The sequence below is a fragment of the Aethalodelphis obliquidens genome, unplaced genomic scaffold (assembly GCF_003676395.1).
Source record: "Aethalodelphis obliquidens isolate GAN/ISIS:26980383/991018 unplaced genomic scaffold, ASM367639v1 scaffold38, whole genome shotgun sequence".
NCBI lineage: Eukaryota > Metazoa > Chordata > Mammalia > Artiodactyla > Delphinidae > Aethalodelphis > Aethalodelphis obliquidens.
Genome location: NW_020837982.1, coordinates 8590420 through 8601230, shown reverse-complemented (window position 1 = coordinate 8601230; position 10811 = coordinate 8590420). Strand labels below are relative to the sequence as shown.

Genomic DNA, 10811 nt, shown 5'->3' with positions numbered 1-10811 from the left:
ACAGTAAATAATTGCTTTTTAAAATATTTATTTATTTGGTTGCACCGGGTCTTAGTTGCGGCAGGCAAGCTCCTTAGTTGCGGCTTGCCAGCTCCTTGGTTGTGGTATGCAAACTCTTAGTTGTGGCATGCATGTGGGATCTAGTTCCCTGACCAGGGATCGAACCCCGGCCCCCTGCATTGGGAGCATGGAGTCCCCTGCACCACCAGGGAAGTCCCTAAATAATTGTTTCAAAGTAAAATGTTTACAGATTTTAAAAATATTTCTTAAAAGTTAATGTGCATAATAGGAAACTGAAAAACACAACAAGCAAAAATAGTCACCCATAATCACAGTTTACAGTTTGACGTGTCCTTCTAGGTCCCATGTATGTACCTACACAACTAAACATCCATTTTTATGTAATTAAGATTGTATAGTTATGTATCATGCTTTTTCACACATCATGAATATTCACTGTTTCAAAGACCCAAAGCTATTCAATATATGAGTATTTTGATAACCAAGAATACACTATACCAACTCAATCAAGAAGAAAAAAATGTAATCCTGCCTTTCTTGGCGACAAACATTTCATAAAAGACAAAATTGGCAACAGGCCTCTAGCTAAAGATATTGTCAGAGTTATGATTAAAATACTGCATTCCCTTAATGTTCAATTAAAAATGAGATATAGGGACTTCCCTGGTGGTCCAGTGGTTAAGACTCCATGCTTCTCCTGCGGGGGGCACAGGTTCAATCCCTAGGTGGGGAACTAAGATCTCTGCGTGCCACGTGGCTTGGCGACCCTCCCCCCTCAAAAAAAAAAATGAGAGATAAAGCAACAGAGTACACAAAGTATAATGCTTCTGAGAGAATTCATTATCCAATGTATACTATTAAAATATTAGCAAGGAGATATGTTTCCATTGAATTACTCAGCAATGTATCTCTATAGTACAGCCGAAAGAGATACACACACATCAGTGGTCAGCCTCAACATGTAAATACGAACACATCCACACACATCCCTCCCTCTCGAGCCAGCGCACAGCCACAGTGCTTACTGTTCAGAAAGGTGGTTTGGCCAATCCCTTCCCCCCTAAAATAACAATATTTCATATGAATCTTAACAAAAAGATACTTTCAAAATGTCTTTTTACTACCTCTACTTTTAACATATATCAGGCGCTTCAGAACATCCACTAGATACTTCAGAAAAGTACTTAGCATTGTCAACTATTTATACAGCAGTGAGGAATAAATTGCACACACAGAACAAAGGTTATGACATGGAAATGTCTCCCAAGTGTGACCAGTCTGGCACAGAAGCTTCTTTCCTTCCTCCTCAAGGTCTGCCACTCCATGTCCTCTAACCCACGTATGTGTGGGACATACGTGGACCTGGATCACCCCGATGTCACCTCTAGAGGTGATTTAACTGTTCCATTTCAAAATGTCATTTCCAGAAGACATTTCTTTCCTACGACTTTTTAAAAAAACAAATGGGCATTTACAAGGTGTGCGATTTTCTAACTGTTATCCGTGGGCAACCTCTTTACATCTAGAAGGCCTAGATGGGGCAAGTTTTCTTTTGAAAAGTGGTGCGGGTGGAGGGTGGTGAGTTGCGAGTAGCTTTTTCGTATTATATAGACAGGCCTTCTATAAACAGCCAGTAACTCTAACCGAAAGGTGGTGCGCACTTCCTGTTGGCCAAATATGGTCTGTTATTCTACCATTTCTATCTCCTGAGATCAAGGTCTGGTAGAAATGACAACCACTGCCCTTCAGCCCCTCCTCACCCGGGGCTCTGCTCACCCATTAAGGCCTTTGTCAGATGTTGTCTGGTCCAGGTGAGGCACCCGTTGTCGACCAGGGCTCCACTCACCTGACAGGCCCATTAAGGTGTCCGGACGAGGGGAGGTCTCGTCCAGTTGGGACAGAGTGGTCACCCCAGGTCCAGGACCTACACAGCTCCAAGGCCTGAGGGTGGCCAAGCTGTTGTCCAGGTAGACCCACCTTCTCGGGCCCTCAGAGTTCTGACAGCCCCCGTGGGGTTCGAGTGGCCACTGTTCTCGCCCTGCCCCACCCAACTCCCAGAAGTGCCGCGGCTGGGCGGGGGCTTCACCTGAGCCCCCAGCTTTGGGCCGAGAGATCAGGCAGTCAGCAGGGTCTGGCTAGGAGATGGGGGCAGGGGAGAGGTCTGGGCCCAGCCAGTGGGCAGCCTGTCCCCGGCCCTCAGGTGACCTGCTGGCCGAAGGCCCGAGGACCTGGATGGAGGGCCCCACGGGAGAAGGCTCTCTGCCCGAACTCCAAAGTAAAATGTTTTGTTTTGCCCACCTTACTGAGAAATAAGGCAAATGTCTTCTTTCTTTTCTAAGCCACCAATAAGAACACACATTATGGCACCGATACAACTGTGCAATCATTTTAGTCAACTCTCTCGTGTACTTTTAGACCACAGGCTGGTAATATAAGGCCTTCTCAGTGCAACAGACCTTACAAATCACTCTGCCAGCCCCTCCCACCACCACCCCAGTGTCCCCTCTTCACAGATGAGGAAAATAAGGCCCCGGGGGGCTGGGGGTCCCGCCTACCAGTCTTCAATAAGTGACTGTCAAAACTGGAAGCAGAAGCATGTCTAACCCCAAGGCCTTCGTGTTTTGTCGGCCACAGCCATTCCTAGGGAATTTATCCAACCCCCTTCCCCTCCTCCCCAGGGGAAACCTTCTAAGTCACAGCCGAACTTCGTCACTCACCTATGTAACTGATGGCCTGCCTGTGACTGAGGAATTAGACAACTTTAGAGAAATACAGGTACAAGAAGAATGACAAAGATGTTTCCTGAAGGACCATTAGTTATAGCAGAAAAGTAAAATCAACTAAAGAGTCCATTAGCTTGGGAGTGGGTGACATGAGCACTGGAAATTCTGCATCATGCAGCAATTTAAAGACGGAGGTGGGTCTTCATGTGTCCACGTGGACACCCTTCAAGACGTACTAAGCGAAAAAAGCAAGCTGCAGGTCTCTCCTGTCCAGGCCAGGGCTGTCCCGTGGCCTCCCACCTCGGGCTTCTGCGGCCCCTCTGGCTCTGGGGCTCATCAAACTCCCTGCTACACCCCCGGCCGCCGCCTCGACCCCCCACCGCAGACAAGACCAGACACCGGGGAAAGCGATCCCGGAGGGTGGGAGCCAGCGTCCGCCTGCTTCCTTCAGGGGCCCGGACGCTGAAGACCAGGGTTTCCTTTCGTGGTGGTCGAGGAAACCGGAGAACAACCGGTTTCATTTGAGGAGGTGAGAGTTAGAAGCGACGAGGAACAGGTAGGCCACAGGGGTCGCCGACTAGCTGCTGGCTCTGGCCCCGCCCCCAGGCTCTGATTGGCTAAAGCCAAAGCTTCGGGCCGCGCCGCCCACTCGCGGGAGCATTTCAATGAATGGACCTGGACCTCTCTTCAGCTGCCTCCTGGGAAGCCCCACCTAGGTCGCCCGTGCCTAATTACCTGCCTTTCTCCAGAACTTGAACTTGACCGTGGTCTACAGGGTCTTACATGATGTGACCCCAGTCCACCTCCCTGGGCTCTTCTTGTACCACCTTCCCCTTTTCTCCAGCCACACTGGCCTTTTCTCTTTTCACTAAAAAGGCCAGATGAGATTGTTTCCCCCAGATACTCACATGACTGCCACCTTCTTGTTGTTCACCTTTATCTCAGCTCATCCGAAAGGCCTTCTCCCATCACTCAATCTAAAGTGGCAGCCCGTCCTGTCACCGGTATCTCATCATCGTATTTCCATCACCACACTTTCCACTATCTAAAATGACTTTGTGGTTTAACTGTACCGTCTGCCTCTGGATTGAGCTCCACGAGGACAGGAAGCTCTGTCTAATTCATCTCTAATCTCAGTGCCTAACACAGTCCCTGACACTGTAAACTGGAGCCCAGCAAGTATTTGATGTTACTGAACAAACAACCGTACCCCACCCAACACACACACACCAATGATGTGCAATAGATATGAGTATACCTGTGCTGACTGGCCAAAGAGTCAGTGGGTTTCCCTGTGCAGGGGGCATTGCTGGAGGCATCGAGGTCTATAGTAGCTTCTCTATGGAGAATGTGACAACCCAGCTACAGTTAGCGAATCCTCCCGCTTCAAGGGAGTAGGTGAGATTCTTCCTAATTTTTACATTTTTTAAAGGCTTGCAAAAATTTATAGATGAATTTTGAAGTAAAAAATACTTTTAGGCAACAGATCCTGGTTTCAGGATCTGGAAGCCCGAGGTCCAAGTAAGCCTCGGTCACTCATTAGCCACGTGCCCTCTGGCGAGTCAGTTCCTGCTTCTGTGCCCTCATTTCATCATTTGAGATCCCGTCAGTGATAACGCGTTACAAATTGTAAAGCTCTTTTGCTGGATGGGAGAGCTCTCCGATCACAGTTGGAGCCTGTGATCCCTTGCCACCTCTGCCCCAGATCACCTGGTGCACCCCCCTGCCTCTTCCCAGGCCTCAGTTTTCCCATCTGTACAATGAGGACGATGGATAAGTTGTTTTCAAACTGTTCTCCCTGGGCTCCCCTGGGGAACGCTACAGAGAGAGACTGTTGGTGAAGCTGTGTTCTCAGACATCCTGCTTTGGGCAAAGGAGCTCTCCCTCCAATTTTTGCTTAACCACAATTATCCCATAAGATTGTGTTTGACAAAGCACACATGTGACCTAAGCTCAGCCAGATAGATAATTGATCTCAGGTCTTTTCATTTGTGTGAGTGACTTCAGTATTTGGAGATGAGGATCATGGACCAGTTTGGCCCTTCCAAGAGACATTGCCATGCTTCTGGCTTCTTGGTCTTTTAGAACAGGTTTTGTCAACCAGGACACTCTTCTGAACCACAGAACACAGAAAATGATTGAGTGACAATTTCCCCCATCTTTCCAAAAGCCTTTGCCTTTCCTCTTTCTTCCTGCCTGGACCCAGACTCTAGACCTAGACCATGGGGGTGGTGGAGCTACACTAGGATGGTATGGTAAGGAGCCTGTGCTTTGAGGACTTTTCAACCTGTTGTATTAGCCCCGGACTGTATATCTTTATTTTTTAAATGGAATTATAATTTACATACAATATTTGTTTCAGGTGTACAACATAGTGATTCAATATTTTTATGTTTTATGAAATGATCACCGTAAGTCTGGTTACCATATGTCAACATACAGAGTTGTTATAATATTATTGACTATATTCCCTATGCTGTGCATTACATCCCAGTGAATTATTTATTTGGCTGCGTTGGGTCTTCGTTGCTGCACGCGGGCTTTCTCTAGTTGTGGCGAGTGGGGGCTACTTTTCGTTGCGGTGTGCGGGCTTCTCATTGCAGTGGCTTCTCTTGTTGCGGAGCACAGGCTCTAGGCGCGCAGGCTTCAGTAGTTGTGGCTCGCAGGCTCTAGAGCGTAGGCTCAGTAGTTGTGGCGCATGGGCTTAGTTGCTCCGCGGCATGTGGGATCTTCCCGGACTAGGGCTCGAACCCGTGTCCCCTGCATTGGCAGGCAGATTCTTAACCACTGCACCACCAGGGAAACCCCTGAATTATTTATTTATAGCTGGAAAGTTGTACCTCTTAAACCCCTTCACCTATTTTGTCCATTCCCCGACTCTCCTCCTCTCTGGCAATCACCCATTTATTCTCTGTATTTATGAGTCTGTTTCTGTTTTATTTGTCTGTTTTGTTTTTTTAGATTCCACATATAAGTGGAATCATGTAGTATTTGTTTTCTCTGTCTGACTTATTTCACTTAGCGTAATACCCTCTAGGTCCATCCATGTTGTCGCAAGTGGCAAGATTTCATTCTTTGTTATGGCTGAATAATATTCCATTGCATATATTTGTACCACATCTTCTTAAACCAGTTGTCTGTTGATGGGCACTTGGGTTTTTTCTATGTCTTGGCTATTGTAAATAATGCTGCAATGAATGTAGGGGTGCATGTATCTTTCGGAATTAGTGCTTTTGTTTTCCTCTGGTAAATACCCAGAAGTGGAATTGCTGGATCATATGGTAGTTCTATTTTTAGTTTTTTAGTTTCAGTTGGGGAGGAAGAAAAGCTTCTGGAGATGGATGCATAACAATGTAAGTGTACTTGCTGCCACTGAATTATACATTTTAAAATGGTTAAAATGGTAAATTTTATGTTATGTATATTTTACCACAATAAAAAATGCAAAAAAAGTACAAGTCAAAAAAATTAAAAGTTTAAGGTTAAAAATGTCTCCCTTGCACCTTCCCGATGTGTTTTGGGTAGACAGCATGCAGCTGGAAAAAGTGTGCATAAGTGGTGGCGGGGGGAGGGGAAATGCGTGTGTCTGACAAATGCCTGTTTCCATTCTCCCATTGCTCTTACACCCTGAGATCCTCTTCCTCACTCACTCACTAGGCTGCTTTTGCTTTCTCTGGAGTTGAAATGAGGGCGGGAGAGGGAGGAGGAAAGGGGCAAGAAAGGTAAAGGTCTTATTCTGACTAGTGCTGTGTGACCTGCCACACAATCTCCCCGGGTCTGGCATGTGTATAAAGCTGACTGTTCATCTAGCGGGGCTCTTTTGTAAGTTCTTCCCAACCCTCTAGCCCACACCATTACCTGGGTCTGTCACCCATAAGACTCATCCTTGGTCTGGACTGGCAGCTGACCTCTCCTAGGCCCACGGGCAGGCCTAGGCTTCAGCTTCTTGCTGCTAAGTCTCAGCTGCCCTCCTGGTGGCGCCCTTGGACAGGTTTTATTATGGCTCTATGCAGGTCTTCGCTCTCCAATGGCTCACATCTGGTCCAAGGGAAACAGTCACACATACTTTCCTTCCTACAGATTTTAGGGGAACCGTTTCCAGTGCAGCAAACTGTCTTCACTTTACTATCAAAACCAGTGGTAGAACTAACACAACATTGTAAAGCAATTATACTCCAATAAAGATGTTAAAAAACAAACAAACAAACAAAAACCAGTGGTAGCCAGCAAGTCTGTCATGCATTCTATTTTAAAAATCGGATGAATTGAGGTATAATTTACTTAAAGTAAAATTCACCAATTTTAACTATATACCACCGTTGACCAACACCACAATCAGCATAAAGAACATTTCCCTCGACTAAAAAGGTTCATTGTGCCCTTTGCCTCACCTCTCACCTCTGGCCTTTAGCAACCACCAATCTGATTTCTATCCTTATACATTTGCCTTCACCAAAGGAATCATGTTTTGAGGATTTACAGATTATAAATGGAATCATACAACAAATAATCACTCAGATTTGGTTTCTTTCTCTTAACATTAATGTTGAGAAACATTCATATTGTTGCATGTATTACTAGATTTTTTTTTTTGCTGAGTAGTGTTCATTGTATCTATATACTACAATTTGTTTATTCACCCACTGATGGAGTTGTTTCCAAATTTTTATCGTTACGAATATAGCTACTATAAACATTTGTGTACAAGTCTTTGTGTGAATACATATTTTTATTCCTCTTAAGTAAATATCTAAGAGTGGGATTTCTGGTTCATATGGTAAGTGTATGGTTAACTTGATTTAAAAAAAAACAAAACAACTACCAAATTACTTTCCAGAGTGACTGCACCATTTTGCATTCCCACCAGCAATGGATGAAAGCTCCAGTTGCTCTATATTCTTGACAACACTTAGTATCGTCAGTTTTAACAAATTTTAGCCACTCCAGGGTATGTGTATGTGGGTTTGTTGGGTTTTTTTTTCTAATGTGTCAGTACTTTTAATGTTGTGTACACCAAATTATAGTAAATAGATGACTATAAACAAGAAGAAGTCCCTCCGTTTTCATGAATAGCACACTGCGTTACAGGAAATTGAGTTTATATTCCACCAAGTGTGGTTCTCCCATTAGTTCACTTTGTGATGTGTCATTAAAAATATCTTCAAATCCAATAGGCTCGTCATTATTCCTCAAATATCCAGTGAAAGGTTTGAGCTTGGAAGAAATGGAAGATGCAGAACATGCTGCATTGCTTTGAATTCCATTTGTAAATTTAGTGGAGCAAATAGACCCCAGAGTTTCTCAGTGTAGAAAAATTCATTTTGTCTTGGTTGAGCTGGAAATTTTATTTCTGACAGTTTAAGAGGATGACTGGGAAAACGTTCATTTTTCACACAAGAAAAAAACCTTTTCAAAGAAGATCATGGCTTTCAAAATGTCCACTTGCTGAAAGTTCAGTAACTGGAATACTGTCCTTTAGCTGAGATCCAAGCCCAAGTCGCCCTGCACACAGCCTCTCAGCACCATTACTGTCAGCCGGCCCTGCTGCTCGCTTCCATTTCATGTGGTTTTAATTTGCATTTCCCTAAGGTCTAATAATGCTGAACATCATTTTATTTGCTTATTTTCCATTCATATATCTTCTTTGGTGAAGTGTCTGTTCACATCTTTTGCCCATTAAAAAAAGTAAGCTGTTTTTATTGAGTTTTAAGAATTCCTTGTACATTCTAGATACAGGTCCTTTACTGGATAAATGTATTTTGCAAATATGGCTTGCCTTTTCATTTTTCTTGATGATATCTTTTGAAGATCAGAATTTTTTATTTTTGATAAAGTTCTATTTATCATTTTGCTTTTGTTTCCTATCTAAGTAGTACTTGCCAAGGGGGTGGCCTGGTGGTTAGGATTCCAGGCTTTCACTGCTGTGTCCCAGGTTCAATCCCTGGTTGGGGAACTGAGATCCTGCAAGCCATGCAGCACGGCCAAAAAAGAAAAAAAAAGGATCACAAAGATTTTTGTCCTATGTTTTCTTCTAGAAGTGTTATAGTCTTAGCTCTTATAATTAGGTCTATGATTAATTTTGAATTAATTTGGGGGTATGGTGTGAGGTACAGATCAAGGTTCATTTTATTTTTGCATATAGGTATCCAGTTATTCCAGCACCATTTGTAGCAAAGACAATCCCTTTCACACTTTCCAGCCTTTGTTGAAAATCAATTTGCTACGGACTTGGACTCGGGTCCTTGGACTCTTTAATCAATAGAAATTGAAAAGAGGCCAGATGAGAAATTCAGGCTTCATCAAGAGGGAGCGAAAACAAGGAACAGGTGCCCTTGCTTACTCCTGGAGGAGCCGCTAGCTGGCTCCTTAAATTGGATAACAACAGGGGTGGGTCCATGGGTTGGGCAGGAGGTGTAGCTTAGGTGGTCCACCAACCCCTTTGTGGTGCTGTATGCAGGGATCATGCGTAGTACCCTGCTTTTCTCCCAGCACCTCAGAAGTGGCAGTTGGTTTGTGGCCTCTTTGTATCTTATTGTTCATAATTCGCCCCAACTGCACATGCATGAACTTATTTTTAGTCCCTTATAGTTTCTTTGTATTCGGTTGCTCCAGGAGAGGAGGTGAGATTTGTCCAGCTGCAAGTGCAAGCACTCCAGTAAAGGGTCCCAGGTCCCACGTCCCAGCCTTGACTCTGTGTGTGTGAGCCTGTTTATGGACTTTCTATTCTGTGCCATTGATGTCTCTGTACCCTTATACTGAGCTATCTTGATAACGGTAGCTCTCAAAATTGGGTAGTTTGAGTCCTCTAATATATTTCTTCTTTTTAAAACATTTTTTGGCTAAATTTTAGAATTATCTCATCAATTTTCAAGAAAGAAAGCATGCAGGAATTTTGACTGGGATAGTTACACTCTACAGATCCATTTGGGGTGAATCAACAATAATACTGTCTTATGATTCATCAACTTGGTCTATCTCTCTGTTTATTTAGAACTTCTTTAATTTATCTCAGCAATATTTTGTAATTTTCTATGTTTGGTATATATTTTGTTAAATATATTCTTAAGTGTTTTGAGTTTTCCTCTATTGTGTGTGGTATTGCATTGTCTGCTATCGTAAATACTACGTAAATGATATTTTAAAAATTCAATGTCCCACTAATGTCTCACTAATATAAAGAAATACAGTTGCGTTTTGTATATTAACCTTGATCCTTTGATCCTGAGACCTTGCTAAATTCATTTAGTTGTTACAGTAGTATTTTGGTAGATTGCTTAAGATTTTCTACCCGGACAATCATGTTTTGTGAACAAAGACTTTTACTTCTTATCCAATCTGTATGCCTTTTCTTTCCCTTGCCTTATTGCACTGGCTAAGACTTCCAGTACAGTTTTGAATAGAAGAGGTGAGACAGATATCTGAAATTGGGGGAGGAAAAAAAATCAGATATTCTGATTTTTTTCTCCCCTGATCTTAGGGGAAAAGCATTCAGCCTTTTATATTAAAGTATAATGTTAATTGTAGGCTTATCTTGATTGTCCTCTGTAAGGCTGAGGAAGTTCCTTTCTGTTCCTAGTTTGCTGAGGTGGGTTTTTTTCCCCCTAAATCATTAGTGGATGTTGCATATTGTCAAATGCTCTTTCTGCGTCTTTTGAGAGAATCCTGTAGTTCTTATTTGCACTGTTAATTTGGATTATATTGATTAATTTTCAAATGTTAAACCAAGCTTGCACTCCTGGGATAAACCCCTTATGGTCCTGATGCCTTATTTTGTTATATATTACTGAATTTGATTTGGTAAAATCCTGTTAAGGATTTTGTATCTATGTGCGTAAGGGATATTGTTCTGTAGTTTTGTTGTAATGTTCTTAGCTGGTTTTGGTATCAGGAAAAACCAGGCCAGGAGCTGGCCTCATAGAGTGAGTTGGGAAGTATTTCCTTCTCTACAGATTTCTGGAAGAGTCTGTGCACAATTTTTAGTATTTCTTTCTTAACTGTTTGGTAGAATTCATCTGTGAAGTCATTTGTGCCTTGAGTTTTTTGTTTCTGTTTTTTTTGGAAAGGTTA

The 10811-nt window shown here is 43.2% G+C and overlaps 1 pseudogene; it reads right to left on the bottom strand.

Moving 5' to 3' along the window:
- Positions 1-5992: 5992 nt before the first annotated feature.
- Positions 5993-8341, bottom strand: LOC113632740 (proteasome maturation protein pseudogene; annotated as a pseudogene).
- Between the last annotated feature and the right edge of the window lie 2470 nt (positions 8342-10811).